The sequence below is a fragment of the Rhineura floridana genome, chromosome 14 (genome assembly GCF_030035675.1).
Source record: "Rhineura floridana isolate rRhiFlo1 chromosome 14, rRhiFlo1.hap2, whole genome shotgun sequence".
Lineage (NCBI taxonomy): Eukaryota > Metazoa > Chordata > Lepidosauria > Squamata > Rhineuridae > Rhineura > Rhineura floridana.
This window is the reverse complement of record NC_084493.1, coordinates 5,086,291-5,096,919: the sequence shown is the minus strand read 5'-3', so window position 1 is coordinate 5,096,919 and position 10,629 is coordinate 5,086,291. Positions and strand designations below refer to the sequence as shown.

General features: G+C 43.3%; 1 pseudogene; it reads right to left on the bottom strand.

Annotated features, from left to right (window-relative positions):
* Nucleotides 1–481: 481 nt before the first annotated feature.
* Nucleotides 482–600, bottom strand: LOC133370113 (5S ribosomal RNA; annotated as a pseudogene).
* Nucleotides 601–10,629: the final 10,029 nt, after the last annotated feature.

The window sequence follows — 10,629 nt, the reverse complement described above, 5'->3', positions numbered from 1 at the left end:
GGTGCTGTGCTGAACTATCTGTCTTCTCTTTCCTTCCCCTAAAAATAGGTTCCCATTTTCCTGTTTTAATCTCAGGGCACTTGAGCATTTCTTTAGAATGTCATAGAGTATGGGGTTTTGAGCTTACCTTATCATTGCAAGGTGACCAAGGCTGAGATGTGTGAGTTTTTTCTCTCTGTCCAATGAACATTTCTCCAGCTTCCCCGCCTGCCTGTGCTTCCTGATCAGAAAATGCAGGTATCCATTAAGGCTGAGGAGTGCAAAGCAGTGGTGAGATGATTTGTTGAATGCAAGAAAGGCCATTCACAAACACCCCTCAGCAACCTCAAAAGGAGACATTTGGTTCTCTTTGTGTTTTTTGCTGTTGTGATATGCCTTCCAGTCAATTACGACTTATGGTGACACTATGAATCTTATATATATATACACATACACACACAGAGAGAGGGAGAGAGAGGGTTTTTATGGTAAGAGATATTCAGAGGTACGGCACCCGGTATTCCCAGGCAGTCTCCCATCCAAGTACCAACCAGGCCTGACCCTCCTTAGCTTCTGAGCTCAGACGAGATTGGGCATGTTCAGGGTAGTATGGCTGTGGCCTTTGTGTTTTAAGAAGGAATAAATAATCTGTACTTCTTGAACCAGTATGCAAACCAAAACACAATTATCTTTCTATATTTAACATAAGAACCTAAGAAGAGCCTGCTGGATCAGGCCAGTGGCCCATCTAGTCCAGCCTCCGTTCTCACATCCTGTTCCAACCAGATGCCCATGGGAAGCCCATAAGCAGGATCTGAGTGTACTCTCCCCATTGGTATAATTTGCACTTTGAATTTTGTGATGCAGTTCTCCAGCCAAGCAAGGTGTACAAAAATGTGTATATTAGGGCAGGGTGTGCATACATTATTGACGTTGCATACATTACTGAGAATAACATACAAAAATGCATTATACTGGCGGCAATTGCTTGCAAATTGTGTATATTAGGAGAAATTGCATACATCAGGAGAAATTTGTGCTAATATGCTGATGAAATTTCATGAGGATTTAAAAACAAATAAAAAAATACAAATTGCTGTAGAAACATGGAGAACTGAATTTGAGTTTGGCAAAATGACCAACTGGGAGAAACTGAAATGTACAGTTGTGCCCACCCTTACTCAGAAGTGATGTTTGACAAAAACCCTGCAACTCCCCATGGGAATTTCACTGAAATTATCTCTCCTCTTTAATAATATTAAAATGCAATTACTTTGTCTCTTTAATTGATATGGGGTAAATTAGCAGCACAAAACTGTATCAAGTTCATGTGTGACTGCATCTTGGATCCCCACATGACCACTGAACATAATATGCCTACATCACGCCGGCCCAGATCTTTTACAGCAGTCTTGGGGACAAACTTTGATTCCAATTTGCCTTCAGCGGCTATAAAAATCCATTAGTTTTTTCTCTCTCTCTTCCTAAAACCTCATTGCCTTACAACCTTCACTACCCCAGAGGCTTTTGACAAAGATAATTTGAAATTACTGTAAAGGTAGAACCTATTTTATGCCTTTGCAAGTTAAAATAACCAGACTCTGGTGTATCTCCAGAGAGGAAAAAAGGAAAGGTGTCAGAACTCAGCTGGTAAATAAGATGTTACCGTGCGAAGCCTGAGAGAACAGAGTCCCTTCCTCCTTTGTAAAGGCTCTACCTGCGTAACACGAAGGGGAGAATCGGTGACAGACACATTAAAACACCATTAAACTGTGAAATGGAACACAGTGTGAAAATAGATTTAACCTTCACAGCGTATCGATCTCTACCCTGTGCCGTGCCTAAGTTCTTGGACAACTGTTTTATAATAGGTTTTACTCATTTTCCTGTTCCTATTCCAACTTCCTCAGAGGAGTGTGTTATTTCTAAAAGATCCTGACAGCTTTGGCTGGGCTGGGAGGAGGCAGAGAGAGTGAGAGAAAGTGAACTTGTTTTTTCAGCTACCCATCCATTTGGGAAGGCTGCAACCAAGAGTCATCCTTGCAAGAAGAAAGTACCCAGCCAAGACTGAATCCGCAGGGTTTCATACTGGAGCAGTTCTGGCCCATACTGTTTCCTCCATCTCATCCCCCATCCCCATGTAGCAAAAGTTTTGGGAATGCCATGCTGCACCAGGAAGACTTTGTGTCACATCAAGGTGATCGAGAGAATGGTGATGGCACAACTACAGACATTTTATTATTGTTACATTTCTATCTCCTCTTTCCTCCACAGAGCTCAAGGTGGCATACAAACGTGGTTCTCCCTCTCTCTATTTTATCCTCACAACAACCCTGTGAGGTAGGTTAGGCTGAGAGTCAGTGACTGGCCCAAGGTCACCCAGTGAGCTTCATGACCGAGCAGAGATTTGAACCCTGGTCTCCCAGATCCTAATCTGACACTCTAGTCGCTATACCACACTGTATTCTTGGAAGATACTGTTTATCTTGACCATTTCAGTCTGGCTTCGGGCCTGGTTTTGAGATCAAATCAGCCATGGTCATCATGACTTTTATCATGAGAGGGACAGTGGGAGTGTGACTCTGTTGCTGTTACTCAGTTTCTTGGTATCTTTCAGTAGCATCAACCATGGTATCCTCTTGGACCAGCTCTGCAGAATAGGAATTGATGGGACTGTACTCCAGTGGCTTATTCACAGAGAATGGCTTTGGTGACTTGTCTGTTGGTCCCCTGGGATTTGCATTATATCCTGTTCCAATTGCACTGGCTGCCTATATGCTTCCAAGCCCAATTCAAGGTGCTGTTTTTGAGCTATAAAGCTCTTTACGGCTCAGGACCCCAATATTTTCTGGAACAACTCTCCCGATATGACCCTACCTGGACCCTTAGATCTTCCTCTGTGGCCCTTCTCCAGGTCTCCCCTCTGAGGGAAGCTCGGAGGGTGATGACAAGGGAGAGGGCCTTTTCAGTTGTGGCTCCCCATCCGTGGAATATGTGCCCCAGTGAGGTCCACCTGGAGCCTTCATTGTCATCTTTTTGCCGATAAAGATGTACCTTTTCTCCCAGGCATTTCATAGATTGAGGTGATGTTTTGTTTTAATGTGCTGTCATACCTTCCTGTGGCTGAGTGGGGGTGCTATTGCTATTGTTTTGTTGTTGTTTACTCGAATGTTTTTATAGTGTTTTATTTGTTTTTGTTTTAACATTGTGTAAGTCATTGAGGGTGGTCATTAGTTTGGAGCAAGATATCCTCAGTGTTTTGATGACACTCATCTCTACTTCTCTGTAACATCTGAATCAGGTGAGGCCGTGCAAGTCCAAGACCAGTGTGTGGAGTTGGTGATGGGCTGGATGAGGGCCATTAAAGTGAAGGTGAATCCTGGTAAGACAGACACCCTATGGGTGAATGGCTCCCAAAGGTTCTCAAGTCCAGGAAATTGGTATGTAACCTGTTCTTGACAGGGTTGCATTCTCCCTTAAGGAGCAGGTATATAGCTTGGGAGGACTTTGAGAGCTCGTTCACACAGTGACTTACTGTGAGATTGGTGCTACTTGCATCCTCTTTTAATTTGCATGGTTCACACAATGTTGCAGGCAAGCAGAAGCTATCACACAGTTTCCCCCTTTAAATCTGTATAAACCCAATTCACTGAAAATACAGAAGGTGAAGGAAAAACCGTCTCCGCTTCGCTGCGTTCTTCCGTGTAGGTGCTTTGCTTCAATGTTTTTTGCTGGGCTGGTGGATCGTCACTTTCAGATACTCCCCTTTCTCCACCCACGAACCCTCTCCATGAATTCCATTTTGTTTCCAAGACCTTATCCCCGTCTGCTTCTGCCCTGGAGATCTCTGCGCTCCACAGGTGAAGGCCTCCTGCAGATAACATCTTATCAGGAGGTCCATTCCACACAACATAGAAAGTGAACAACAAAAAAAGGGCTATTCTGTAATAGTATCACAATACTTTTATCTAGCCCTTCAATATAAGGAACAACAGAAAGAATTTGCAATATATGAAGAGCGCATAAGTGGTAATTACGAATTTGGTTGTAGCATAAGATTTCTGCTGGTTGACCAAAGGTCCATCTAGGCCAACCAGATGCTTACAGAATGCCCACAAGCAGAACATTGGGAATAGCAAACCTGTGCCCCCCCCCAATATTGCTGAACCCCATCATCCCTGCCCATTGGCCTTGCAGGCTGGGGCTGATTGGAACTAGAGTCCAGCAACATCTTGAGGGCTTGCAGTAGATGAAGATAATAGCTGTCCTCCAGAATCTACACTAACGATGGGTAATCTGGCCTCGCAAGTGATTTGAAACCAGGTGGCTGATTTACAAGCCCAGCTATATAAGTGTGCATGAAAAGCTCCCTAGATTATGAGCTTTGGATCATGGCTGAATGCTCACGCCTGTGTATCTCTCAAACACACCTTGCCAATATGGTGGCTTTGGTGCAACATTTCTTTTGCATCCCCTTGCAACACAGCACCATGCTTCACAGTGCATCATTCTCTCAGTAATCATTCCTTGCTGCATGTGGTTTTTTTACAAAAAGTAGTCAAGAAGCCACAGGCAGAGGCAGTGGGTGAAGGAGACAAGCAGTAAAACCAGCAGTGATGTTAAGAACATGAGAAGAGCCTGCTGAATCAGGCCAATGGCCCACCTAGTCCAGCATCCTGTTCCCACAGTGGCCAACTAGATGCCCATGGAAAGCCTGCCTGCAGGACTGAATGCAAGAGCACTCTCCCCCCCTGCGCCTTCCAGCAACTGGTATTCGGCAGCATACTGCCACACCTATGGAGGCAGAACATAGCCATCATGGCTAGTAGCCACTGATAGCCTTTTTCTCCATGAATTTGTTTGATCTTCTTTTAAATCCATCCAAGTTGGTGGCCATCACTGCCTCTTGTGGGAGCAGATTCCATAGTTTAACTATGCACTGTGTGAAGTACATTCCTTTGTCTGTTCTGAATCTTCCAACATTCATCTTTATTGGTGTCCACAAATTCTATTGTTATGAGAGAGAAAAAACTTTTCTCTATCCACTTTCTCCACGCCATGCATAATTTTATATACTTCTATCATGTCTCCTCTCACTCACCTTTTCTCTAAACGAGAAAGCTCCAAATGCTGCAAAAATTTCCTCTTCAGGGAGTCACTCCATCCCCGTGATCATTTGGGTTGGCCTTTTCTGAACCTTTTCCAGCTCTACAATATCCTTTCTGAGGGGAGGCGACCAGAACTATACACAGTATTCCAAATGTGGCCGCACCATAGCCTTTTCCCCAGAACTGTGTAGCCAAATACCTCTGGGTAGTTTACAAACAAGGCATGAGTGCACTGGTGGTCTCTGGTTGCTTGCCAAAGGATTTGGTATTTGGAGGCACACTGGACCTTAATATGGAGGTCTCACCCAGCTATCACGGCTGATTGAAGGAGCTTCCATAGGGGAGCTGGGACAGAGATAGCAGGTGGAGGTTTGGATGGGTGGGGCTAAGGGAAGATGTGGTGGGAGTGGCTTGGCAGAGTGGGTATTGTGACGCCCTCCAGTTTAGGAGGCAGCAATCACCACCGTCGACATATGTAACTTTCCATCTAGTTTACTCACATCTTTTTGCACTGGACTTGCCCACCCTGCAAGGAAAGAGATGCCCAAGTCCCAGGATATCACAAGCAAAAATCACTGCCAAGAGCTAAAGGAGAGGTGTTTTTTTAAAAAAGGCCCACTGAAAATGGATAAACAATTAAAAATGTATTGAAAGTAGAAGGGGGGAGGGAGAGGAGGAGAAACAATACCTAATTAATTCTAGTGCCCTGTACAACCCCAAGTCTATTTGTAAATCTACAGGGAACATCTTTATTGATCTGGGGGACGCTGCTGCAGGCTTCTGATGCTTATCTCAGCATAAAAATAGGCTCTCATGATGAGCCGTGATTTAATTACATGACAATCACCGTTAACAGTGCATGGCGAATACCAAAAAAAGAATATGCAGAGGAAGACTGGCAGTGATAAATGCGAGTTGATGGCGCTGACTTTCAGTAAAGTCATCCATTGCCAGGAATGGCAGAAAGCAACCTTCCCCCCTCCTCTTCCTCCCTCCCCCAGGCTTTATGTTTCTTAGGAAGCAGCTTGCTCTGTTTGTGATGTGCTCAAGGGGATCTTGAGACATATTGCTGGGTGGGATAAAACAGAGGAAGAGAAAGAAAGAGAAGGAACCATGATCAAAGCAAGGCTTAAAACAGACAGGTGAACTTGCCACAGTGTGATGCCTCTGAGGATGCAGGCGTTCCATTGCACATGTGCTCTTCAGGAATTAAGTTGGGAAATGGTTCCGCATTTTTAAAAAGCTTTTGGAGAACAGACCAAATTTAGGCCCCTGGAAAATTGTCACCTGGGATGGCACCAGCATATCTCTCAAAGCTTAGCCTTCCCACCTGTGAGAAGCAGACCTGGGAACAGGAATTCAGCATTCAGCTGGACTCCACAGGAATTTCCAAGGAAAAACCTATCTGCCTTTTCCCATTTCACCTGATTCTATTTCACGGACCTTTCTTCAATATGTCAGCTGCATGTTATGTGTCCACAATGCATCATGGGATTTGTAGTTCTAGATGTTGCCCTTTTGGTGAGGTTTAGTCTAGCATGGGCTTTGTAGTTTGTCTTCATCCTTGCAGGCACACATTTATCTCTGGCTGAATTTTATTTTCTTGTGTGCCTCGCAGTTGCACAAATCCATCTTCATTCTTGCATGTGCAGATTTATCTCTGGCTGAATTTTATTCTCTCATGGGCTTTGTAGTTGTACAAAACCATGTTTGTCCTTGAATGCACATATTTATCTCTGCATGATAGCATAGGATTTGAAGATGCCTGAAGATAAACATTTTCACACCAAAGTATTGTACAAACACAGGTATCACAAAAATGTATGGTGGCTATTGAAGTAAGCAGAGCAACAATGGGGGGAAAAAACCTCTTTGTTGCAGGCTGAACATTCCACAGGTTCGTCAAAAACACTTTGATGTGGCTGTCATTGGTTTTGAGTAGGATTCAGAAGTCCTGAAATATAGTAGACATCCACAGAAAAATGCCAATGGCAATTCTTTTTCAAATATGTGAAGAATTAGCACCATGGCTGGATTTTCCTTCCCCCTGCTGATAAATCAATCTAGAAGTGGCAGAATTTCAACTGAATTCAACCTTTCCAATTTCAGAACGAGACCAAAAAAATAAAAATAAAATTGCTCCATCTGCAACACATCAGCTTAACAATCATTTGTGCACCTCAGTGTTTCTGAAAGCCAACGAAAACAATACCTTCCAGCCTCTGAACTTGTTCAAAAGACCAACTTTTCAAAGCAGCCATCCCCAACCTGGTTCCCTCCAGATGTTTTGAGCTATGGCTCCCACAGTTTAGAGCAGCAAGTTAATTCTTAGAAAGAGAATGCAAACACCCGTGGCCATTTCATCAAAAGTTAAGTATACCAACTCGCCAAAGTTCAATGACTTTGGCCTGCCCTAGAAAGTTGCTAGCATCCTCCCATCTCCCTTCATGGGAGATGAGTAGTCCCCCTCAGGTGGAAGGATGCCAGTTAGCCCTAGCCCATTCACACATTCAAAGCAACACTTCACTTCACAATCAAACTGATTGTTGGAAGTGCTTAGTTAACCTATGGAATTCACTCGTACCTATGGAATTCAACTCCTACTTGGCAAAGTGTACATTAAAATGCATGTTTTAGTAAAAACAGCACGCAAAAGATAATAATATATAAGGGGAAACAGCTTTGCAAAACTGTGTACATTAAGCAAAATTGCATATAAATATGAGTATATTAGGAGGAATTCTCGTTAAGACACTGCTGAATTTTCATAAGGACCTGTTTTTTTAAAAAAAATCAGAAACTGAGTAGAGATATAGAGAACTGAACTTAAGAGTGGAAAAAATGACAGATTCACTTATCGCTATTGACAGGTGGCTATGGTTCACCCAAAACAGCCTTGTGGACCAAATCAGTTAGGCTTGCAGGCTGGAAATTCCCTGTCAATGCTGTAAACCAGTGGTAGCCAACATGGTGCATTCCAAATGCTCTTGGACAACAACCCATTGGGCTCAGTTAAAGTGGCCAATGGTCAGGAATGATGGGAGTTGATATAAACAGGCACTGTCTCCATAGGTTCTCAGAATGTGCGACAGAGAAGCAGAGCTGCACATGCTAGTAGTGGCTCCCAACACCTGCAGCTCCATCACCAGCCTTTGTGCATTGAGGAGAAAGGTCTGATGTGGGGATCATTGCACATTTGGCTGAATGCACTTCGAATATTCCATGTGAATGGAACCCTTGCATGACTGGCATTCCCATTAATGAGAGGATCCTGAATGCATTCCACTGAACATGCAAAAAGTCCACCCCCTTTGTTATCATTACATTTGTTAGATACTTTATACAACATAAAATCTCAAAGCGCCTTAAAAAGATAAGATCAGCTAAAAGCAAAAATTTAACAATATGGAATACTCATCCAAAATGCTCATTTAACACCACAGTCAGAACAAAGCCTACCTCACCCCCTGAAAAGTTGAGCACCACAGGAGAGGTGAACTTTAACAAAAATGTTTTAGCCTGGTGCCTAAAACCTGACAATAACAGTGCCAGGTGTGTCTCCCTGAGGTTGATACAGTGGCCACACTCTGCACCTCCCTTAGATGAGGCACATGCAGAAGGAACTCTGATGAAAGCCACAGGGTCCACAGTGATGCATGTAGGGAGACGCAGTCCCCCTTCAGAACTTCCTGCATGGAAATTGAAGGAGGAGTCATCAGGGACTAGGATACTTGGAGCAGTCTATTATATGCAGCTCCATTCTCCCCTCCATGCACTGTGAGAACTTGTGGAGGGAACATCTTGACCAGGCAAATACAGGATAGGATAGGGGTGGATGATTTCAGCCTTGTCAGTTCTATTTTTTTTTCCTGGAACCCCAAGGTCTACCAAACGGAACCAGGTGCAAAAGTCATACAGTTAAGATTAAAAAACAAGGTGCATGGAGGATAAAGCTATCCATGGCTACCAGCCATGATGGCTACACTCTGCCTCCACTGTCAGAGGTAAAATGCTTCCAAATACCAGTTGCTGGAAATCGCAGGAGGGGAGAGCGCTCTTGCGCTCAGGTCCTGCTTGTGGACTTCCCATAGGCATCTGGTTGGCCACTGAGAAGAACAGGATGGTGGACTAGATGGGCCATTAGCCTGATCCAGCAGAATCTTTGTATGTTCTTATGCTTCTGAACACATTCGGAGCCTAGGAGTCCATTCCTAGTCCACCTTATTCATTTCCACAGTCTCATTTGGGTGGGAAAACAAAGTTGTTGTTGTTGTTGCTACAGTCAGAAAAACGTACCAATCTCCTAGAAATCACTCAAGGATCTAACGGTAGATCCTGATCTGCCCACCCCAGGTATAGAACATGGAATGATAGCTTGGAGGGAGACAATGAGGTATCATTCACATAGCAGGATGAGCAATAGGTTGCAGGAAAGGAATGGGTTGACAATATTATTTTATGCAAAAGTGGCAGAGACTTGCTGGAGCTTTGATTGCTCTTTCCAATGAGCATCATCAACTTGAAAGTAAATCAAATCAGACAGAAACCTAGCTCAGTTAAAAAGGTGAGCTAGGAGGAAAAGATGTCATATGAAGAACAGATGGAGAACAGGACTTCCGGGAAGGGTGACTTCGCTTGTGCCTGCTTTTGAGACGGGCTCCCGCCTCAAAAGAAGCTTATTCAGATATAAATCAGTCAGAACATTTTTTTTTTGACTGATGAAATTTCTCCCGGGCAGGGAGAAACGTAGAGATCAACCTCAAAAGCCTGTTTTTGTTGGGAGGACTGGATTTCATTAATTTATGAGAAAAGGTCCAGCCAGCAATGCCGGACGGACTTCCGAACAAGCTCTATCTGTTTAATGCGATACGTTTATCTTTTCTTCAAAGAGAAAACAGACTAACAGGCAAGCACCCTTCTTTCTATTATTTTTTTTACTTGGTTTAAATTGTTGCAGCAAAAAGAGATTTGTCAATTTAATCAGCTTTAAAGAGCTTCTGGGTGAGTTATAACTCTTCTCTGTTATTCACGAAATTAACAGCTTATCTCTGTTTCTATTGCAAAAAGCTGTCCTGGAAGTGCATTCTAAAGATATACACAGAAGAGGGATTTCTATTCCGAGGAACATTATATTGTCTGGGACTATTTTCTTTTTGGTCTATTTTATTTTGACGAATCTGCTTCTTCACGACGCCGCTAACTGTTTTGATGCTGGGAACTAAATTTGTTTTGTATTCTTGAACATAGAGAGATAAGGCAGGCTGCTCTGTTTATACTGTGATGTCATCAAGCCTGGAATATTAACCCAATTGTTGCTGAAATAAGAAGTGGTTCTTCTTTATTTTTGTTTTGCTTTGTTTTCGTGGTTTTAAAAAATGGCAATCAAGAAAGTGGCTGAGAATCTGGAAGTAATTATGTTTCAGAAAATAATGGATGAGATTGAGATAACGAAACAAACCCTGCGACAGGGCAGTAAGGAGCTGAAAATTGAACTGAGCAAAATGACGCAGGAGCTTAAAGAAATAGGGGATCCTGTGAGAGA